General features: G+C 30.8%; 1 protein-coding gene across 2 annotated transcripts in view; it reads left to right on the forward strand.

The window, feature by feature from the left end:
- The window catches only part of Pdk1 (Phosphoinositide-dependent kinase 1), a 161837-nt gene that overhangs the window by 67928 nt on the left and 67717 nt on the right, over positions 1–26192 (forward strand). For both annotated transcript variants that reach the window (XM_089225193.1, XM_089225194.1), the window contains exon 2: positions 17796–17824. The gene's annotated coding sequence lies outside the window, so the exon portion shown is untranslated. The remainder of the gene's footprint in view (positions 1–17795; positions 17825–26192) is intronic.

The following is a 26192-nucleotide window of genomic DNA, read 5'->3' on the forward strand; positions in this document are numbered from 1 at the left end:
GTTTTGAAAAATAATTCAAGATCACAATGTTGGTGGTAAAAATTCATTATAATTTACCTCCAAATGCAGTAATACTCAATACCTACAACGTGTAAGACAGAAACACTCTACTGTCACCGTTACATCATATTGCATAGTTATAACGATTTAATTGTCAGGAAAAATTGTTATTAATTGATATTGGATATTTTATAAACACATACCACTGTTGTGTATGTATTGTGTTTTGTTTATACGTCTATTATTATTATTATTATTATTATTATTATTATTATCGCCTATACATATTATAGTATATTATAAACGAACAACGAACTGAACATAATATTATGATTGTTTTTTCTCATAGTTTTTATCGAAATGTGTTATTGTATTGTACCCGTTACTGTCAAATTTTTGCCATATTTTATAAAAACAATAACAACAACAACACAAAGGCACGACAACGATGAGTTAACTAAATATTATTATGGCTCGGTGTCCTTACATTATTCACGGTTGGCACACAAGTCGTCATTATATATAATAATATTCATTCAACAATTCGCCGAATTTCGACAATAGTATTATTTGTGTACTGTGCGTCTGTGCGGGAGCGGCGTATTAATCACTGCGTAAAAAGACGATACGTCATTGAAAGATCATGGACGTTGAATTATTTACCATTATTATAATTTTCAACACTGGATAAAAAGATATTGCACAACCACGGGAGGGTATCAAATGATTCGAGTGTCATAGTTTTAAATAGGTACTTATTGTTATCGCAGTGGTATATTATATTATTATTAACTTGTACAATCTATCTATTAGGTACCGACCGCTCAACTGATGATGAATTCATCATGGATCACTCATGGGGTGTAAAAAAAAACATTCGCGTAGAGTTGTGACCTTAAACCCTGTACCGTATTCTATATTATGGTTATAACATAATATAATTTGTGTTAGGCGGTGTTGTAGAAGTAAATGTAAGTCTAAAAAAAAGGTTCCAAACTCCAAAGGGTGATCTAGCCCCCCCCCCCCCCCAACAATATTATTTATCAATTTTTTTCATAATCCCAAATCAGATCTTGAACAGTTGAAAAACCACGATTTTCTCAAAAAGTATTTGTGATGTTACAAATTTGCCCCTCTCCCCAAATCAGCTATAGATCCGAGTCTGAGTATGTGAGATGCTATTTTTTTAAGTGTTGATTTTCTGATCTGGTAATCGTAAGATTGATAATTTATAAACATAGAAATAAAAATGGTATTACTTCACGGAAGTGTACTGAATAATAATATGTACTTAGTACCTACACAAATAGTTTGTTGCGTTCTTTTGTTATCTGGCATTCTACTCGTATTGTCTTCCAGGTATCGAATTTTTCCACCTACATTCAGTTCAGCGACTGTTAAACTTATGACTTATGTGTTATATTATTGTAGTCGTCCAATTTATTTATTCATTTTAATTTGTTGTAAATTTTTAATTGCTTTAACTTATAAATAATAATTTTTGTGACGCCATAACATATTTCAGTTTTGTAGTTTTACGGTGCAGATTCTAATATGTTTTAATGGAAACTTTTCGTTTTTTTTTCGCACACAATAGGTATTCTACCATTTTTTGATTTAATGACTTTTATATTATTTACTCTTCTATCTCCAATAGTGTTCATTGTGCAATATGTTTAGGTTTACACACAGACGATCGACCCAGTTTTCGGACCGTCAAAATTAAAACAAATATATGCAGTACGATTAACGCCACGTAGCGGTCCTCGTTTCATGTATATAATATATATAAATATTTATTTTTGTTTATTAAAAATTGGCATGTCACCATTGCTAGCATTGGATGGCGGTGCCGTGGAAAAACAACTGTGGGAAAATAAAACGTAATGCATACATTAATAATTTGTCTGTCGTTATTATTATTGTTATGTTGTTGTTATGGTAAATGCTAACAGCCTGTGTGGGTCGTCTGTCGTGGTTGTTCGTTGCACATCTTTTTTTTTGGAGTAGTAAAATGTATTTTTATGATTGCACGTGTAGCTACTATTGTCATTCCTTTGACACGAAGTGTAGTTTGGTTATGTTAGAGTATATATACAATTCACTAAAATGTCATAAACATGCACTTTCTTGTGTACTTATTATACAATATTTCGTAATAAACCGCGACAAACCGTGTTGTGTATGTATCTTTTAGAAATTATGACATGACGATATTGTTTGTTAACCGAGATGAATTGTACTTATTGTTGTTGTAAATATTGTCGTTATAATACTGTTTTTAATTGTTTTATATTCATAAGACAAATCAATATTGTTGATCATAAAAATCATTTCGTCTTCACTCGTAAAAATAAAATTTCAAAATTATTTCTCTCTCTCCCCCCCTCTCATTTATTGCTTTCAAAGCAATACAAAATACCACTGTGAGGTCCGTGAGAGTGTAACGTATATGCGTGATTAAACAACCCATGTACGAGTATAGTCATACAACACTTGAAACTATCTGTATGTGTATCATCTAGAATAATTAACATTATTGTTATGACTGATAAAATAATAAAATATATTATGTACATTTATGAGAGGTCTCATTTTAATTTATTAAATATATTAGACATTTTTTAATCAATTAAAATAATAATATTTATTATAAATAAACCTAAAAGTGATAACTGATCAGCATTTAAATCTATTAGTATTAGTGGGATTATCGTCGATCATATTATTATAAAACACGGTAGTACTGTTTGTATTGTTTTGATTTTATTATCATATAACTCACGGGGATATTGGCCTCTTTAAAATCAAAGTTCCTAGCGCTGAAATCTGTAAATCAATGGCCCCGGTAGAGTTGAATTATATACCACTCCTTAAGTTCCAATCACCTTTACTTCTTATGTCTCTTATTTGAATTACAATTACGCATACAAGTTCACACTATCAAGCATCTTCTCATCCAATATTTCTATACTGTTGGTCGTAATTTACGTAACATTAAATGCATTGTATTACGATTTATTGAATAAATAACTGTTGAAATTATTTGTTACTTCTGAGTTCTGGCATATAACATTAATTTAAGGACCGCAAACGAGAAAGAGAACTAAGTTTTTACTGTAAATAATTTGCAATAATTTAAAAATTATATAAATCTAAAAGTTAACAATTTAAGATAATAATAACGTACAAGTTGCATTTTGCATTCGTTACCAGTTGAAAAACATTTTATAATAGTTATTAGTTATTACACATATATATATATATATATTAATACTATAATTTATAGTAATTAATAATTATTATTTAATTTGTCTGGAACTCAAAGTTCTAATATTCAATTTTTTTAAGCCTATAGTTATAATTTGAACATTATATAATCATTAATTTCATTTACTAAGTATTTTTGATGTACCTATGTTTGTTTTTATATAAGTTTCATTAAAATGGTTGTGCGTTAATGATTGTAATAAAGTATTTTCCATTACGCAAGTAGTTTAAGAAACATTTTTTTTTTTTTTGGACTTGCTATCACAATGTTTCAAATGATTTGGTAATCCGATATTTTATATTCAACATTTTCATTCGCGGTTCAATTATAATTAATAATAATAAAATAAATAATACATTTTTTATTAGTTTATTATTTAATCTTATGTTATTATCAAAATTTGTGCTTATCTAGTATCTGTACTAAATTATTTTAATTATAATAAATATGCTTTTCGTTAACTGTAATTTTTGAAAAGCGGTTTATAAGTGCAATTTCTCATATAAATATTACATTTTGTCCTTGGTTATTTGGACTCCTCCTGCACCAACGATTATGCGTTTTAAAGATGAATCATAATATTAATTTGTTGTTCAGCATGACGTAAGAATAATCGATTATTACATGTGATTAATAATGTTATGCAAGTTCTTCAAAAATAGTGTTGAATACTTCAAGTAGGGTTGATATATTTATAAAGGTACTTACAAATCATAATACATTCGAGTTTATCTTATATAATAATAGATATATTAAATGTATACCTACTGCTGATTTCTATTTTAAATTTAATGCTTATAATATTAAATTTTAATTTAATTGATCAAAACAATGACATTTTTTAATATGACGTAATATAATATTTTATGAAATAAAAACATAATCAGTACCTACTTACCATTATTATATGTACTTCATCTAACTACTAGCTTATAAACAATAGTATCAAATAAACTGATGCACATTTCTAGTACAATGTTATCAGTTTTAGAAAAAAATAACACATTTGGTATAGGTATTGGTAGTCTATCTAATATACTTAATACATTTTTTTTTAAATTACAAAATCTTGAAAAAATCATTTTATTCAAAAAATATTTACTATACCTAAGTTATAATTCAAATCAAAATTGTAAAACAATGTAAATCATTGAATTATTTCTCTGGTTAGGTTCAATTATAAATATTCTAATATGTTGTGACTACTGTATTGTCACCATTTAAAATAAAACGTAGATGTGTAATAAAAGTTAAAACTAAATTAATAATAATAAGTTTAATTGCTTTTAATGGATTTCAATATACATTATTTATTTTCATCTCAAGCAACCCATTTTTGTAATTCATTCAAATACATTGAAGATTGAAAACATTTTCTAATTCCATATGTAACTTGCAATTAATTATTATCATTATAAATGTATGCAATGAACTATTAAGTAGTAATACCGACATGATGCTCTAATTTTTTATTCGAGTACCTAACAATCTTGAAACGTTTTTTTTTTACAAAGATTACAAACATAAATAAAATATACTATTAAACTTAATTATACTTGTGGTTTACAGTTTATAAGTCTTAGTACCTACAGTAATCATGGACCAATAATAGTGTATTTTTTAATGAGCGCTCGAGTTTGTTAGATGTCACTTATTGCAATGTAAACTGTTTCTTTATTTAATGTAATACATAGTTTGAACTCCATAATTGTTTTTGGGCTTTGGCATTTTTATTCATTTCAAGAATGTGTGTTCAATAAATATTAACAGTGCACCTGAATTTCAATGTTGAACTACTTAGGTGAAATAGTAAATCTTTCATACGAGGAAACCTACAGTAAATAATATACGCAATGATAATAGTTTACTTGTGGAGTATAAAGGTAAGCAATATGACTACAGATTTGTAATAATTTTGAAATAATTTGAGATAAAATGTATTTTGTTTTTAATTTTTCTTATAAAACGGTGAAAATGTAATTAATATTTATTCGATCCTTTTGAATTCAGTTTTTTGGAATGATGAGTATATTCTTAAGTATTCTTTACCAAGATGGAAAAATGTTAATGTTATGTAATTGTGTTCCCAATCATCAGTTTTATTTAAATTTTGTTACTTTTTCATGATATCTATTAAATATTATGAATTGTTTTATGAAATTGAATAAAATAATTACCTACAACAGTTCGTGTATAAACAATGTTTTAATCTGAAATTATTTCTACCATATACAGTTAAACATTGGTACCACATAAAAAGTTGCGATTTTACAATAGCTCAGTAAAATTTTTCGAATTAAAATGTTTGTTTTTGAATGTCACTATGATCCAACTCTGTATATTATATTCATATATTTAAAATAGGACTCTACTTTATGATATTATGATTTACACCGAATTCGCTGTTTTTGCTATAGATAACTCTATAGGTATATGTAGGCATTATATATTATATCATATGAGATAGATTTCGGTACACTGTATAATATGCTTATTTGTATCTGTGTTTAAAAATGAAGAATTTAGCAAAATATGTTCGTCTGCAATATTCTGTATTGAGTATTGAAAGTATAGGAAAATACCGTAAGTAATTTTATAAGGAGTAGCATCATAATTAACGGAGAACGTGAATTCATTGAATGTGCAGTCATTCGTGTATATAATTATACCATAATAAACAACTACCTATCAAGAAACACCGCAGTCATGACCAGTTCCTTTAATAATTATCAACCTGTTAAGAAAGACAAATATTTGTGCAACTATTACTGTCTACTTCTATTTAACTATGATTTTAATGTCTTGTCACGTGTTGATTTAAACCAATTTAATACAAGTTGTTTGAAGATAATTGAAAATTTGATAATTAAAATTGTTTTGGAGGACAATAGTTAATAATTATGTACATCCATTACCTTATTTTACCTTAACTATTATCAGTAGCTACTACAACTGAAAATAATTTCACTTTATTTAAACAATTGAAACATTTTTATATTATAGGTAATACAATAATTAATTATTTTATTACAGCTGGCTAATATAAGTATACCTGAGCTATACGATTTTGATCATAAATGATTAGGTACTTATCTTATTTTTTTTTTACGATCCATGGCTTAAGATCATTTATAGTATACTGAAAATAAACTCATAAGTAATAATCATCAAACAAATGTATAGCACCCCTCTCCCAGCCCGGTTGGCCCATATAATATACTATGTATAGGTGTAAGGTTAGGAAGCAACCAGATGACGCGAGAAAGATTGGCTTTAAAAGTGTAATGTCTTCAAAATTTAAATATGTGTATTGTGGTATTCATTTATGATACGTATACGTAATAAGCAATAACCTTAAACTTGATTTCAAAAATAAGTGTACTGTGTATTGAATCGTATTATACATTGCATCATAATAATATATGCTGTTTTATTAATCATTAGATGGCGCCCGGACATCCGGATTTTTTTTTCCCAACGAACGAGTAAACGTTATTACAAAAACAAAATCAATATACGACTTTGAACCGTAGCTAATAGCTCAATAACTACGATAACGGTGTCGACCTTTTTTGTGGGATGGTAAATTGGTAACTATTTATATTGTTATACTGCGGACGTTTCTTATGCTGAAATAATCACATTCATTGTACAAAAATTAAAAAGTGAAAACAGAAAACATAATAATACAATATATAGATATTATTACTTTATTTTTTTAAATACTAAACAGTTTTTAAGCAACGATTTTCCTGATCCAATAAAAAAATAATAGAATAAAATCATGGTCGATATTGAGCTACGTTAGGTATATATATTTTTAATTTTGTGTAGATAATATATGTAGACATAGATCCAGTCGGAACAATTTAATTAAAGTTTTGAACATCCATGCTTGTTTAATTAATCAAAACATTTTAAATTATTTTTTGTTATAATATACTGATAACAGTTACGATGTGCAAGACCATATCACATGATTGGTAATTAATAAACATTAATAGTATAGGACTTAGTATTCATATAATAAACGTACATAATATTATGTATGTATATATATATATATAGCCATATAGGTATATAATAGGATAGTAAGTATATCGCTGCCGTGCGTTAAATGACGCATAGAAACTGTAAGACCAATAAGCAATGTTGTTATTGCGTGACACGCGTGTTATTGATGAAAAATATTATGAAAAAAAAATTTGTTTTTTGTTTTCCGGCGTCATTTTAACATGCGTCAAGCATATAGGAAAAAAATTTTTTAAACACCACTGCACATATATAAGCTCGACCATATTAACATACACACACATAATATACGTACCGTGCAGGTACCTCTATATAAATTTGGAGCGCGTAAATACACAGCATTATAATATATAGGTAGGTTATCTTTCCATCTATATTTGTGTCCGTGGGCGTATAATGTGGTATAATAGTTATAGTTACCTACAGTACCTAATACTGCACGCATATGTGTGTCAATTATTGTAAAGTGCAAATACAGAATGTTTGCGATTCCGACACGTTGTTTTCTAGATTCTAGGTCAAAAAATATCATTGCATTCGTGCGTGATGTGTGTGTATGTGTACGTTCACAATGACAAAAATACAACAATGTTGAGCGTGTGTAATAATATGTGTAGCAGTGCGCTAAAATGCCACTTGCCTTCGCCGACCACGCGCCGCCGGTGGCCAATAAATCTGCGGAGTGTGGCGCTTGTTATTATATATTATTGTATTATACGTATATAGTGACATACTATATATATTATACGTGCGAGATGGAGACGATGGTCGAGTTCGATTTTTTATTTATTACGTGCATTTTTTTTCCTTCTCGTCGACCTTTACGAAAAGTTGAAAAACCGCCATTCGCCGACACGATGCATGGTTTCTGCACACCCTAAAAAATAGCCCCCTGTTTACCCACACTGTAACGACAGTCTTATTATAGCACGCGATGAGGGCACAGCTGCAGCAGTGTCATATCATTTCCGCGGCTGTTGACTGATTCCGTTCTATCGACCATCGAATTGTGTTCACGGCGATCATTCATATTTTAAACTCAAAGGTTTTAAGCTCGACGTCTCAGAAAACAAATTTCGATGAGATTTAAAAAAAAAAAATTATCGCTTGTTCCATAAACCGGTTAAAATAAGATTTTCTTAAAAACGGCATGGTACACCGAAATTAAATATTTAGTTGTTTATTTACAATCGATTATACTTCATTACCGTGATTATTATAAGTCTATGACGTAGTTTTGTGTACTTTTAAACAATGAAAGTCGTATTTTTATATAAATGTAGGTATAAAGAAATACGCCAATAATATGTACGTGTTGTGTGTAGGACGTCGGCATAACCTACGTTCTAATATATATATATATATATATACATTATACAATTTATTCTCGTATATGAATTAACCTTTTAATATTTATTGAATTTTCTAATCAGTATTCAGGTATAGTTTGTTTTTTCAGTTGAATGATTTTCTTCACAGCCGTTGGCTAATTAGGGCCAAATAGTGATGGAAAAAATGGCAATACCGTATTATTGTTATGATACTATTATACCTGTTATCCTTATCACTAAATATTATTAATGAGCCAAATAACTTATCGTATTTTGTATTTAAGTGGTAAAATAAAGGTCAGTTTTTAAACACGTGACTCCAACAATACCTAATCGGCATCATTATGTTTATTGTTATCAGTGGCGTGACTTTCAAAACGAAGTTTACCAAAATTGCAGTGGTGTGATTTGGTCTCTTGCTTAATTTATAATACGAGCCAACTGTTAAACTATAACATGAATAACGAAAAAATATAATTTTCACACGATGCTCCGCAATAGTATAATAGTTATGTAACCAACAAATAATTATCAACATATGTTGTCTTTCTATAAACCACATTACATTTTAATTTAACTTGAATAATAATTGAATTATTATTGAATACAATTGTATATAGAAGCGCCATGAGTTTCTGAAATGACCTCTTCAAAATGTGATTTCAAATCAGTGGTTTAGTTGTAGGCAGAATTGAATATATTTGCTTAGTGTAACAATAGTTTTATTAAATAATAATTTTGAAAATATATTCATTACATGGAAAAGAAATCCTTATAAAGAATATACAAGTTACTAAAAACTTTGAAATTTCTATTACAAAAAAACTAACTATTAGTGGGGTTAAAATATTATTAGATTAATATATAATATTTTTATAATCATGGTGACTACGAAATTATAGAAGACTTAATTATAAATATTCTCGTTAATAGCAGTGAGTGTTACTTTGCGATGTTATCATGTATTAATATAATGTATTTTATTTTGTTCCCATATTTATAGTCTTCACGCTCAATTTTCACAAAATATCATTACTAGTCCTATAGGGTACTGACCTTTTATCAACATTTCAAGTTTACAATCTATTAATATCGCGTGACTTATTATTGCATAATCATTTTTAAAAAAAATCGTACCACATATTTACTACATCGCGGAAAATAAATGGTTCTTTACGAAGTTCTGGGGTTCAAGTGGATCGTATAGGACCACCAATCCTACGGAAATTGTTTCTCAACTCTCAACCGTTTTATAGTATAATAGGGATACTGCGTAACCTATTACATAACGATTTGTATCCACGACAAAAAAAAAAAAATTGTGGAACTTTTTCATCGCCATTACTAAGGTACACACCACACATACGTATAATGTATATATGAATATTTAATGAGGGAAGAGAGTTCCAGGTTAACTAGACCTTGTCTCATATATTATATATATACTTAGTATATTATTGGCTCATAAGTGCAGCGTTGGCAACGGCCGGCGGTAGCCTTTTCCCTGTTTGGAATGAACAGACCACGCTCGCGTCTGCCAGATTAGAAAAAATCGAGACTGCAGCGAGAGATTTATACATCGGAAGAGAGACAGACGGCGCGGCGCAAGCAGACGAAACGGGAACGAATGAAACGAATAAATAGAATGGGACATGATATTTTGCTTTTTTTTTCTTTTTGTTGTTGTTGTCAGTATTTACTTTTAACTTTTACTGAGGGGACCGGTGGTTGCGGGAGACGCTGAGGCAGTTGTTACACATATATAACAATATTATATATATAATATATATTACACATATAGGTAAGCTGCTGCTGCAGTTATGCAATAATATAATATAACCTCTATATTCATCATCGGTCACGCGGCCAGGTGTTCGGCGCGCGAGAGATGATATTAATATTATAGCATCATATATATATATATATATAGTCAGCTATATGCGTTGTAGTAGCATTCGTAGATCTCATTCTTTTCGTTGGTACATAATATTATACACATAACACATACACGCAGTACAAGTCTCTCTCGACCCGCGCAGACGGACATCTGGCGTGTACCTATACCCGGTGCACGCGTGTGCACGTGGTGTACCTATATCATACATTATATTATATTATTTACCTGTTTTCCGAGTGAAAAGAAGACGGAGTAGAAGAAGAAGAAACCAAAAATAATGATAATAGAAACGTTGCACAATGAACGACGCACAATGCGCAAGGACGAGACGTGTCCCGGTGCATCACCCGGCCCGCCGATACGCGTTCGGATGAGATGCAACTGGGCCTGAACGAGGCGATTAAAATATAGCTGCAGCCGCGTTATATAGGACAATCGTTTTAATATATTCAAGTGTACACTTTATAATGCGCCCGTCGCGAACCCTAAGACGTGCCGCAGCAATTCAATTTATAATTCCATTTAATTTTTGGCATTCACGAACGTCGCTGCAGTTGCGTTGTCGTGCGATTGTGCGGTTCCACATCACTCTACCTGCGGACTGCGGTCGATATTTATGATGAGCGGTGGCTGTTCTGTTCGTAAAACAAATTGATGATATTATTTCCATCGGTTGCGTACACTCTCTCGTTTGTTTAGCGCGTGTCGAGCACATAATATAAATATATGTAGGCATCAATGGGCATGTAAATAATATGACGACGGAAGTTTCACAAGATCTCAGTGGGCGCCAGGCGCCAGCCCGCCGACAAAAATTAAACGCGATAGAACAACGAAACAAAAACAAAAGTCCTTCCCCCAAAAATTTAATTTTAATTTTTTTTTTGCGCACGACCGTTGATCTTGCTAACAAATCCATTATGGCCAGTCGCATTGTTTGTGGCTTATATATAAGTAATATAACTCGCATTTCAATTGTCTTAGCGCTGCTTTGTATATTCAGTACTCGAATTTGAGGGTAAGGATCGTAAGGGGACGAAGCTCCTCTACTGTTTTCTTTTTTTTTTTTTATGAAAATAATGAAGTATAAGGATTTTTTTTTCAAAATATATTTTACATTACTTTTGTAATTTTCATTTCGAAAAATAGTGTTGCATAAGATGTACAAATTGATGAACTATAATTATATGATACTAGATAAGAGTTTAACTTGTTTGTAATTTAAAAATATATAAATGAATACACATTTAATTAAAATTATTTTATTATTATTAATATTTTTTTTATATTTAATGTGAATAAATTACTGTTGTTCAAAAATTGTATTTTAATCAATCATAGTAGTAGGCACCGTCTTATGTTTTAAACATATTTATTTTATTGCTGATGTTTGATGGATACCTAGGGGTAGGGTAAGCTTTACCAGTTTACCACTAATAAGGTTGTATTTTAAGTGCAATTATTTCAAGGGATTCTAATCTTTTTCTCAAGTTTAAAAGAGAGACTATTTTATTTTCTCAATTCAATCACTGTTTGTATTATATAATATTATACTGCACTGAGCATCATTATGCGTCTATCGAATCCAAAAATGGCACAATACTTTATTATATTTTTGTTATTATTATGATGATTAATCATGTGCGAAGTAGTGGAAAATACATCCCTAGCTATTATGGGAACCTATATAAGTAACCATAAAACCGTATCAAAGTCATCATCTGTACATTACAAATTATGATTTGAAATAGATATATACATATTATACGGTATGACATTATGTACTTAAAAATAATGATTTGATTAAAGTGACTGATATTGGCTGTCAACTGTCGCTGTCTTAAACATCTATATGTATATGGGCTCAAAAATTAATATAATAACATTATATAGTCCTGTAATTCAACTGAACGACAATTCAGTTATCGAAAAGAAACTGTAAATACCTGATGATGTGTGCATATATTGAGGCTTATAAAGTGTGTTTACGAAACTGTATTTACCTATGCGTCTTGCTGCATAGTGTGTGAATATTATGTAAATGGCGCAGTGTCTGATACTGTAGACTTATCTCGTGTTTCATTATTTTAACGACTAAGTACATAATGTCTCTCTAAGGGCAACTGTGTGGGTCGTAATAAGATCCTTCGTTCATCAAAAATTAAATCCATCGGTTATTATAAAGTGCTTGTTTGTTATTGGTAGGTAGTAAATCACACAACGATCATATAATATGTACATGTGGTCCAACACCCTCGTGGCCGTGCTGTGTACAATAATTGTACACTGTACATTATCACCGCCTTATCCTGCGTGCGTTTTAGCATTGATTATAAATACTATATTTATGGTTTTAGGTACCTATTAGAGTATAAAACGCATTTGTGTCGCGAACCTCTTTAACCAACAAATTGCAGTCTGCGAAAAGAATACGAAATTATCAAACATAATGTTATGTGCGATTATAATATATTCATCGCAGAGCCGTGTTGGTGGACTGGTGCAGTGGCATTTATAAGGGCTGCAGCTCCCCCCCCCAAAAAAAAAAAAAAATATTACAGTCATAACTGGAGTTAAATTTATAGTAGCCTAGCTATAGGCGATATATCGTTTGTTGAGTTACTATATATATATATAATTATAATAGCCCACCCCGAAAATGATTTCTATATATACCTACCACTGAAGTGGCGACAGTGGCGTACCTATATAAGTATATATTTTCTTTATGCATTTTTAATACAAACCGATAACCATAACTATAATATTATTTCGTTAACATTTCGGATACCCAGCTATAAGTACGACGCATCATATACATCTTGTCACATATATTATCTCGTGCGCGTACCACGTTGTAAAATGTAAGACACGACTCGAAACGAACATACAGGTAGGCACAGTTGACGCGTGTGAGCGCGCGCTCGGTGCGCGTCAATCCATTAGCCGATATAGAAACAACAGCGGCGGGCAAGAGGGTCCCAGGTGACGCGCGACTGCTCGAGGGATTATATTAATCTCCCCCGAGACAATAAACGCGTTGAGCACGAACCGTACACCGTATACACATTTTATACATAGATAGGTATATGTTGTGAATTCGTGTCGTATTATTATTATTATTATTATTATTACCATTATCGTACGTAGGTATATAGAAAAACACGTGTATTTCGTCGTATATGTATAGGTATATGTTTAAAGTATATAGCGGAACTATTAACGCTCTGCAGGTATTGTGTGTGTTGGACCTCGAGGCCTACACCTGCCGTCGTCATCGCACCCGGCGCGGCGATGACCCCGTTGGTTGTGTGTGTGTGTGTGTGTGTGTGGGTAGCATTTTGGTATTGCTGTGGTGTTACCATCAACGAGTTTGGGCACACGTGTATAGCGGGTTGTTACATAATGATAATATAGATATGAAATAATATCCATCCCCAAACGAGCGAGATGATAAAATTTGTGGTTCAGATAGTTATACCTACATATATATATATATATATATATATACTATAGTTGTATGGACGTAAAAATATTTGAAAATTATATAATAATATGTAATATGTGCATACATCAAATAGGTATCCTAAATTTTTTACCAAAACTGCAGTTACCTTAGGATAGTTACGGAGCCGAATTCGCTGTGTACCTACATTTCACTCGACTCATTTATTTACAACGGCACATAATAATATTCTAATATGTTGTATATCTTTATATGTATACTGAAAGTCCGTGTAGTTAAAATCGTTGTATTTTTTTCCTATTTTACATCTGATGGGTGATGAGGGGGGAAAGACTCATGGTTTGGCTTGGATTCGCGGTCGCTGCAGTCGATGCTCCACAATCGTATTTTTGGACTTCCATCAAAACACGGGGGAAAAAAATCGAGGCCGACCCACTAAACGGAATCGTTTTAATAACTCGCAGTGTGGCATATATTATTTTCGGTCGTGTGGCGATACTATATACAAACATAAATATACATTATATGAGATATGTGTGTGCACGTAAGGTATAACATTTATTATTTGTTGTCGTTAACGCTCATATGAAATTGACGCGTGGCCATTATTGCAGCTGCAATAATGTATTGTCAGTCCGAATTTAAATATTTTATATTGCGATAATAGTGCCACTGCCGTCATATTTCGATTATGTTTGGCTTTAAAGTTTAAACTTTTGACTTGTCAGATGGGGACTTTCATTCATGAACACCACCCTAAACTCTAAATGGGGGTACGTTTAGCCGTTTAGGGATTATTCATGTAATGCTAATCATAATGCTCGATATTACCGAGCGTTCTTCCGAGCCCCGGCAGCGGCGGCGGCGAAGAATCGATTCCGTTGAAAATTAAATATTTATGCACGTGTCGGACGATGATTTTAATAACTATTCATAACATTTAATATACAGAATTATATTGAACTGCAGCTGATATTATTAAATTAATTACGGCGTTTTACTGCAGTTGTGACCGTTAGTATAATATATTAATCATATTACAATGTCTGTGTTTGTCGTACATGCGTATCACAAGTAATCATATAATATATATATAACACACGCGCACGTCATACTCCGAGCGAAATGTGTTTTTTTTCCAGTATTCGTACAAGTCTCTTGGGAAACAACATTAATTACAAAACAAATATATTTGTTTTAACGTCACAATATTCGTAATCATTATAATATGTATGTATATCGTATTTTGGCGTTTTTTATTTTTTCGTGTACTATCGTTATTATAATATACGAAACGTCCGTTCATAAATTATAATATAGAGAGCTGATAACAGCTGACGTTATCACCGCTTTTTTAGTGAACTTTTGTGTAACTGCCAACATTCGAACATGTGTCTGCACTATTGCTAAATACTAATCATATAATAACCGCTGTAGCGATAACGCGATCAACATGGTGCCGCATCTTTTTTCAATTGGAAATTCAAAAAATAAAACAACGTTATATAACAATTAATATTATGTATGTTTAATGTTACGTATATATACGTGCCTGCACGTAGGTATATGACTTAATTGAATATTAATTCATCAAACGTTCGATTCAGCGTCCCAGAATCTAGATACACTTATTTAACAACATTTTTATTGAGTTTTTTGTTAATCATATTTATGATGTTTCAATACATAATTAAAAGTTTGATAGATTGCTTACGTATTTTTATTTTTTAATATCGTAAATATTTTTTACGTGATATATTAGTGAAACATATTGGTTTTAGTGACTATAGTTATAATAGATAATAAAATAGAGTCTGTGAATACAAATTTAATATAAAAATAATGATATGATAACTTCTGTGTTCGTTATTATTTTAAGTCACGATGATTTTAGGTATTATTCTTCCGACAGCCGATATATAGGAGTTCGTCCTGTAGCAGCTGGTGTCGTAGACGTCTTTTTTTAGTTTAGGATCCAAGTCTGTAGTACTGAGCTCTTTCTTTGGAGTTTTGAATGGATGTTTTTTAATTGGTCTCAGTTCTGCAGTTTTGAAGAACAAGTATTCCCGTGTTATAAATTTTCCTACTCCTCGTAAACCGTTGAGCTTTTAAACTTATCCGTACGATTTTGTTTCGTATCGTTTGGATTTTTTATCTTTGTGAAAGTGGCTGATGCCTATACTGAGTAGACTTTGGTCGGATTATTGAGGTGTATAGTATAGGAGTGAAGATTTTATTTTGGAGAGTCGATTTGTAGTTGAGTTGGAGATAGAGAGTTTTCATTCTGGTACAGCATCGCGTGAGTTTTTTATTTTGTATGTTTTTTTGTATGTATTTGCATCTAACCGATGACGCAACAACCACTTTATGTCCCTACTGCAGGTGCTTAGAACATTTCTTATGCGAATATTACTCGGTAAGTGTAGGCCCCCGTTCAGAAATAGTATGGGTTCCGGGGCAGAATTATGCAATGGGTCTATTTTTTTAATCAAACTTTATTTGAGGATATTAAATTTATAGGAACATGTTTTTCAGTCTAGTCTAGTCTATAGTGTTCATACTTAGATAAGGTGGCTTATTTTTTTTTTGCACGTCTGCATGGGGCCCTATATGGTCTCCCGAAGCCTTGGTCAATTTTGACGCAGAAACCACTCTCTGAAAAGGGGGCTGTGCAAGTGGTAGCCCCAAATACATCACGGTCTGACCATATTTATATTAAAAATTATTTTTTTTTTCCTGCGTTTTTTTTTTTTCATTATTTCTCGGTGTAGCCCTTTGTACTTTTACCATCATCGACATTTGTCCGACGTCCTTACTCAAAATCGTAATGCGTCGCAATTTTACGTCCTATATAATATACATTATTTTTAATACCATTTCACTCGACTGCACATTATAAAGTATATTGCCGCTAGATAACGATGACGTGTGTGTGTGCGTGTGTCCTCTCTCTCACTCTGTCTCGTCGCTCACTAGAATATATCTATCCAGACAGCCACAGCGTTGTCCATAATATATAACATATTGTGCTCACTAGACTATTTTCACGAGATTTCACGTGTGCTGATCATTGTTAACGCATTGTCTAGAAAATTAACACATATACCTATATATCATGATATCATTCTTCTTTTTATGTATTTTTATCATACACGAGTCACATATCTCGTCTCCGACCCAGTCCTGATTTATACGTCGTTTTCCACGCATACGTAAAATATTAACGATATAATAATATGAGTATAATTTCATATGTTTTCCTAGATATTCCCCTACTTTAATTACACATACCTACCAAGAATAATTTTATTGTAATATTGTAAAATGTATTGTAAATTGTACCTGTATATATAAGTAATATTTTAAAATATGTAAGCTAATAACCTTAGCTGTTGAGGCTTTAAAGTAATAAAAAAAAAAAAAAAAAAAAAATAATTTGAGTGTGAAATTAATATATATATATTTTGTAAAAGCCGATTTTTTTCCTAATTGTATTGTTCTTTCATACCCATAAACAATAAAATTGTTGTATGGAAGAAATTCAAACTATTTCTTGTTAACTGATGTACACGTACAACACCTACACTACCTATATGTGCACATATTGATTGTAAGGTTCACGAGAAAAGAAAATACTGTAGGTTAATGTTTGTCGATTGTACACTATTACTTAATAATAAGCAATAATAAATATTTAGTAATATTATGGCTATGTGACATTTTACAATAGACTAAATTTTAATGAGAACTATTTCCCGTATGAATTTTTATCCTTATATAATATATTTATTGTTACAGCTGGGAACACGACGGCGGCCACCTGAGAAGTGAGTACTTACAACAATATTGTCAATTAATACTGTAAGACATTTATTTTAAACGACATATGTCGCTTGACACTCGAATGTAACAATGTACATATTAAATATACGGTGGTTATTGTTCGAAGTTATGGGTAGTTATATGTATATTTTGTCACAAACGAGTGAAGATCATATTTTTTTTTAAATTGTGATCGCATATATAGTAAGGTGAAAAACTATAACATTTTTATTTAATTTAAATAATATTGATAATCTATGTGCTACAAGGCATAATAAGCAAATTTGAAAATTTGAAAATAGATACACAGTAATATGATATGCACGAGGAGGGAGGCTATCAGTGACAAACCCAACGAACAAAAATTAACGCAAAACAAATTGCACTTACAGTGCACTGTTTAAAGAGACTATTATTTAAAATAATAACATTAATACATAAAAATGTGGTTTCGATATTTTTAAAACAATAAATTACAATACGTATAATGTATTAATGTTTATGTGTTAACGTTACGAGACAAGATATTGTTTCAAAATTAATTTTCTTTTTTCATTTTTATACAGTTTTCATCTGCACAGATAATATTGATAGGTATAAAACTATAAAACAATGGTTTGAGTGGTCTTTGAAATGTAAATGTTAATATCTTCTCATAGGTAAATAGATAAAAGTCACCGTGTTTAAAAACAGTATAATAATATAAATTTGTTATGTCAACAAATATTTTTTTTTACCAAACTATTTTTTTTTATGGTATTTTGTTTATGAAATGTAACTAATAAATTATTTTGTGACTAATAATAAGCCTTCAAACCACTTTAATTCATTTTGATTTTTGAATTCAATATAATGTACTCGGAATAAAAAAAAAATGTGGGCTTGTGTTTATTATGACGAAGAGGGTGAGACCTACGATGCCCTAAACGCGTTGATTGATTATCGAAATATTATAAGTCCACGTGATGCGTGTGATACAAAAGACGTCAATGAATACATTATATTATTATCATTGCAAATGATTATAATTTATAATTGATAAGTATATTGGTATATGTACAATGTACGATTGTTGTTTGTGCGTGAAATCGTGAAAAATGTATTCCAGTAGGCTGTGTATAGGAAATATGATCTCGCCTCGGTATAGACGTGATACTATGGCGTTGTGTATTTTCTCAGCAGTGTATTTAATACTTTATTCATTATGTTTGTATAGAAAGTTGTGTAGTTTAATAAGCGGTATATAGGTACTTCCATTACTTAGTCTTAGTGTGTATTATATGTATAAAGAGAGAAAGGAAATATTTGAGGTACTTTTTAATAGGGCTGACAAGGACAAGATAACATTAAAGAGGGACACGTGTTTGGGCTTGCGGTTGAGCGGAAGGGTCGAATAAAAAGAGAGTGTTGATGGAGTCGGTAACAAAAGACGGAATTTCTCCACCCAAGTGGAACCCGTCATATAAAACAGTGGACTTTTAATTCCTCTAGAAAAGCTCGGCGAACGCAATCGTCTCGCGCGCGTATATGTATACAAACACACACTTAAGACAATATAGATGACTTAGAGCGGGGTCTTACAGTTATTATTATTATATTTATCATGGCAGATAAACGAGTAAAACCCGTGACTGTTAAGCCTTCCTATAGTGAGCACATCGTTACTGGAGAAGGTGGAGAGGGGGATCAGTGTAGTCCTCTCAGATAAGTCTTTTGTGGGGTAGATTTTCGTTATGGTATTTATTTATCGAGGTCAACCACGGCAGGCAGTGGTTAACAGATGTTCACTAGAGATCCACATGTAATCACGGTGTAATGGTCACATGTGCGTTTGTGCGTATTAAGGTTTAACTATATAGATACCTATCTCTATATTGTCATTGCCACTAAACTGCTTATCAATTATCACCATGTATTATGTTTAGCTAACTGAAAGTGTATTTAACATATTATACATTATATATGTAGATTTTAGGGCATATTATTTACACCTGGAAATTTTCTCATTACCACTAGTGGACATTTCCCTCCTTGTTTAGAAAATATATTCTCTCCAGAAAATATTAAAACATACACAATATGCATATAAAAATGAAAAAATTGTATTGTAAAATTATTAAAATCAAGATTAAAAATTTTGTTTTTCTTGCTAATTACAGTCACATAAAATGTATATTTTTTTACTTCCAAGTAATCGTATAGAATTAACTTATTACTAACAAATGCTTTGTTTTGCTTGTTGTTTTAACATTATGTATTACCACATGTGATTTAATTTATGCCATCGTTGCCATAGAGTTGCTTTTTTGAACATTTTATACGAAAACCCGAGTGTTTGGTTTATTTAAATTATTTAAGTGTTTGAATTTTTAATGTGATTTACACTATATTTACATCAAGTTTATAATAAATAAATAATAATTATGGCATATTCTCAAATCATTTTTTACAAATATTAATTGTTCGTCCAGTTCTTAGTTCTGTACTCATACTCTAATAACAGGAAAGAAAATATGTGTGTGAAGTTTGTACAAGTGGTAAAGAATAATTTGCATAATATAATATGTCTTATATTCTCCATTTGAGTGATTTAAATCCAAATAATCATGTAATCAAATAAGCATCTGAAGACATTTTGATTTCGAGTGGGAAAGTCTCGATGGGGGAGGGGGTTGTAATTTCAATACTGATTTTCCCAAACTCCTATCGATGATGGGTATAGGTAAAACACCTCCGACCGGAAAATTAAAAAGATAAACATTATTATAATTATGTGCATAATGCATATAATATTATAATTGCATTCGGTATTATGATGTTATGTTATGTATTATTGTTGTCTGTTGACGAGTAATGATAGAATATGCAATTGTGACACGCGCTTGCAACTATGACACGCGCTACACGATTAATTGTTTATCGATAGGTAAAAATTGCTGCGGCTCGCGAATGATTGTTAATTATAATATTATATTACATAGTGTTATTAATACTTTTATTAAATTTTTAATTATTATTATCGCTGCATTAATTTCTCTTTTTTTAAATTTAGACATTGATAAAAATATTATGTTATTATTGTAAGTCTATATCTAGTACCTATTACAGTCTATACATAATACATAATAGTATGTTCCTGTACAATATTATAATATGTACGATATTGTAACCCAATGTAGACGGCATTGGACATATTATATAATAATCATTTTTATACTTTCTAGATTTAAAAATTTTTTTTAGTCGCTGCCGACTAATCACAGTCCGAGGCATAGTGGAGCAAAAATTTTGTGTACTTTCACTTTTAGTACCGACAAAGAACAATTTTTATTGACCTCAAATAATAATAATAAAATTTCGAAATGTGCACACATTTCTGCATATTATGCGTTTCTTCGTCACGCAAAAATATGCCCATCAACAGACAACAGAAAGTACAGATGGATAAACGTGCTCAAACTGTTTGTGTCGAGTAACTAGCAGAGATCGTAAATTAGATATGACCTTCTGCAAGAAACGTTACATTACGCGAAATTCATGTCTCCTCCGTCCGATGATAGGAAAAAATTCAGTGTCACATCTGCGCCGGTACGTTATACGAAGTATTTAAAAAAAAAAAATTATATTGGCATTGTTTTTTTTCACTATACCAATACACAAGTCTAATGAATAATACCAGATGTTATTTTTATAGCTAGATAATGATCTGTTATTTGACTTCTCGATTGATGGGGAAAAATAGTTTCAACAAATAAATATATTATTAGTTTGCATTTAATAAATACTTATGAAAATTAAAAATTAATTATTTTAATAACCACACGTGTGTTTGGTTCTTATTTGTTGAAAGGTTAATATTAATTTTACGATAAATACCAATTCTGGTCTTTGTATATAGGTAATCACTAATCAATTTGAAGAAATTGATTACACATAAACTTGAGTGAAAATTTCTGAATTGAATTTGAATCTTTAGCTTTAAATAGAATAATAAACTATTATAATATAGCCATAAAGATAGACATAAAATGATTAAATATTACCTTTGAACTCATTAATGTTTTTCTTTCATTACTAACAAAAACAAATTTTTATCAACTGCATATTATATCCAATCAATTACAAGTTTGCATTTTTGCATTTTAAAAAAAGTAACATGAATGTCGTGGACTCCTGACCAATTGTGTCGATTAAGCAATTACATTTTCAAATCAAAATATTATGATAAAATATAAAAAAACACTGTAAAACGGTTTTTCGACTTCTAATTAATCAATAATTTAGAAAATTTAAACTTTGAAATAAATTATTTTTTATTACAATTATTATTAACATAAATATTAAATATATTTTGATATTCATTCATAGATATACTTATTGATATTCATCTATCCACTTATAGACATATATTCCTAAAAATGTTTTTGACGATCATAAGCGTATACATAATATAAAGTGCTCAATGGTTGCTTAGCATCCCTCGTTTTCAAACTAATCATTTCACTGATCACAAATTTAAATACAAGTGATGCATGTACGGAGGTGTATATTATTATATATATTATTTCATACATTTTTTTTTCTATTTAATTTAAGGCCCAACACATTGTTAATATAAGAAATAAACTCCGTCAACACCTTATAAAAATATAATACATTTAATTGGCACTAAGTATCTAAATATTGTAAACAGTCATGCTGACTTGAGTTAAATGACGGTAGCTGGTAGATAAGTACTAATGTGCTATATTTTATAAGTGATATTTTTATTAAAAAAGATAGAGTGATAAATGATTCATAATAATATGATGGTTATAAATATATAATTTCATATATTTATTTTTAGAATAAACTCTACACTGCGTATAATAGTTGAATATTCTTAGTATTGTATAATTTAATATCGTAATTATTTTTACTGAAAAAAAAATCATATCAAAATACAAGTAATGAATTAATATAATTACATGTTATTGGTTCAGTTTATATACAGTTACGTGTGTGCATAAAAAATATTATTACCTATCTTTTATTTGGTATAATGATCGTCTGCATGAACAAATTGATAATAACAACTCTTTACGTTTATAATTAGTCGCGTTACATATTTAGAAGACGTGACTACGTAATAGAATTACCATTTTCGTTTCAGGTCGTACGTGACATTTTTAAGAATTTTCGCTTTGACAGTATATGCACAACTTTGGATGACTTTGAACATTTAATTTCGTGCATCATAAACGACGACACCGAAGACAATAAAAATAATCTAACCGGTAAAACTGGGCATATAAGAATGCGCAAATATACAAAAACGCCATGGCATGACGATAATGCCTAATTACATGTGTGAAAATTTGGTTTTTATGAGCTAGAAAAACCATTTGGTGTTTATAGAGCAGCCAGCTATACACCACCGCCGTCGTCATCGTATTGTCGTCGTAACATTTTATCGGTGTATACTTACGTGAAATAGGACATAAGTAGGTACCTATATAATTGCGTAATATAGTCGTAATACCATAAATAGAAATTCGCGATGAAAAGTACCATTAAAATAAAAACTGTCACTAAGTTACTAAGTATAGGGGGCGGGTTGACTGCAGGGTAATTCGATCGCCACTCGTCGTCGGTGGTGATATTTTTTCGGTAACAGCAGCCGGCCGGACGTCCTCCGCCGCTATTTTTCCTGTATAAACTATTGCAATAATGTTACCGCAAGGTAAGCGTTATTCAAACGAGTGTAAAAACGCACGCGAAGAAAAAAATGAAACTCGCGCTGAAATGTTTGTTATTGTGCAGACGTCTCGACGGTCGGTTTTCGAATATTATAATAATAAAAAACCATTTTTAAATGAAATTACGCCCCCCCCCCTCCTCTCATGCCCATCGAATCGGGCTGAATTGTGTTTAATATCCGATTCGCTGCGGCATACGACCCCGCATATTATTATACTGTCCCGCAAATGCGAAACGATACATATTCCAGCAGAGATTTTATTTCGTCGGCCGAGGTACGTGTTTATATTACGTAAAACTCGTCTATAATACACCATTAGGCAAATTTGTTTACGGCGGCGCAAATTTTCGACGTACATTAATAATCGGCGACGGCTTTTGGTGTTAACAGTGCGCGCCTTTAATCAGCCCTAATAAAATATAGCGCGTATAGCATAATATCATGATATAATCCATGAATTCCGATCGCTTAAACTATTATATTCGGTCTCACTGACATTTTTCAACGCTTTTCTCGGGCGCTTATTTCGTCGACACGGTCTTTTGGCTTTATTTTATTCATCGCAAACGGGCTCCTCCATTCGAGCGCGATCAATTAATTTAAACCAACATTATAATACCCATTACTATACCCTTCTCTAGCTCCATGCCCAGGGGACTATTATACTCTGCAGGCATAATATAGCAATAATAATTTAACAATAATTTGATACGACGTATTAGGGCAGTGGTTATATATTATATATATATATATATACGAGCAGTATTTCGCGCATATTTTATGTGAGTCCGATACCGTTATTATGTACATGATATTAAATGTTTGTGCCTTGATAGTAACTCTAAATTTAGACACAGTTCTGACGTTTTGGCGATCGTTGATCCAATTTGAATATTTTTGGTGTTATGCGAAACGAAATACGAATCGATACCGCCGTATATCCCATGTCAGATAGTGACTCCTTATTAATACGATGAATTTATTAAAATTCTTAAGTTTAATTAAATACCATAAAACTATATTCAAATTCTTATAGATTTTTATATAATTTAAGGATCGTTTTATAATATAATCGATATTAATTTTTTATTTATAAATGAAAACCCACACCTTTTACTATAAATTGTTTAGCAGATAACAATTTTTTTTGTGTTGATTATAGTATATAGTATTTTTTTAAATTGTCTAAATATAATCCCTAGACTGATAAAAACATCTAGTTTAAATTTCATTTTATCTACTTGCTGATCGTACATGGAATTACCCCTGGGTTTACCCCTTCTTAAACTCCTATAAATGTAAACTGTACTTATTTTGAACACAGTTATTTGGGTTGTTTTGACCAAATATGAAGTATCTACAAGTCTAAAATTACATTCAACCATAAAAAGTATTCTCTTTTCTGTAACCAATTACAAAAATGTATAAATAAAAAAATATTTAGTGTTTTCACGAGTCAAATAGGTGTATTAGCCTCTTATGAGTTGAAAAGTAATAATTATAGACTATATAACATACTCACTACGGATCTTGCTGAATCTGTTGATGAAAATGTTGGGAAATTTTTTTTACCGTTTTCATACCCCTTATGCATCCTTAGTCTTACCTAGAAATATTATTGAATTGTCTGAGTGCGTCCTTGGTCCCCATGTGGCAAAACAGAGGATGTAAGTGACATTATCTGACTCATAAAAATTTCGAAAAATGTGTAATCAAATAAAAGATACTATATTATATATATATAGATATTATAAAAATAATTACATTCCTCAAAACTAAAAATGGGTGTAGCTAAGCCAAAGTTCACTTCTTCGTTATGAACCCAAGAAAACTTAGAAGAACTGAGCTTTATTTAGGATACATCGAAATTATGATTTGTTTCTTAGGACGTTCTCGGAACATTAAATAAGTCATTTTAAGTCGCATTATAACAATAACTGTAAACATTTTAGGAAAATTGGTCGAAAACTGTGGATTTGCGTCAGAGTCATCCGTTTTGGGTCTTTGACTTTATATAGTAGGTAAATATTATTATTATGATTATATTAATTATATCTGTTACTGCTCTGAGTTTTCAGTGACAAATTAAATAATGACGGTAGATAGACCCTATTTTAAACCCCGTTTTAAATATAAATTTAATTTTATGTAACCAATGGCAACCATATTCAAACAAAAAATATATACGCTTTTCGCGAGATCCAATAAATCCCTGTGTGATCTGGAATTGAATAACCACATTATTATTAAAGGATAAGAGAGCCAAGAGAGGTGATAAAAGAGCATGGTCGTCAAATCTGCACCCTGGCACTCTGCATAATATATGTACTATTATAGTTTTATACTATATTAGCTGTCGTTGACTCTTGAGTGTCGTTGTATTATGTTCTACAGTTATTGCGTGCAAGTTCACGGTTCAGCTGTAACGCCTGTAGCAATGTAGCGTGTACATGTTTGTCCGTCGCTTTAAATTCTTGTTCAATACTAGTCTTGTTATGTGCGACACAACACTTCGTACATTTACGAACTTTGTGCGTAAGATGTAATAATTCAATATGTCCTGTTTCCGATAATTGACGATGAATAAAACGTGGTGTTTTAAATTTAAATATTTAATAACTAATGTATAATAT

This window comes from Diuraphis noxia, unplaced genomic scaffold, assembly GCF_037042655.1.
Source record: "Diuraphis noxia isolate RWA-SAM2 unplaced genomic scaffold, SU_Dnox_SAM2 contig0004, whole genome shotgun sequence".
Taxonomy (NCBI): Eukaryota; Metazoa; Arthropoda; class Insecta; order Hemiptera; family Aphididae; genus Diuraphis; species Diuraphis noxia.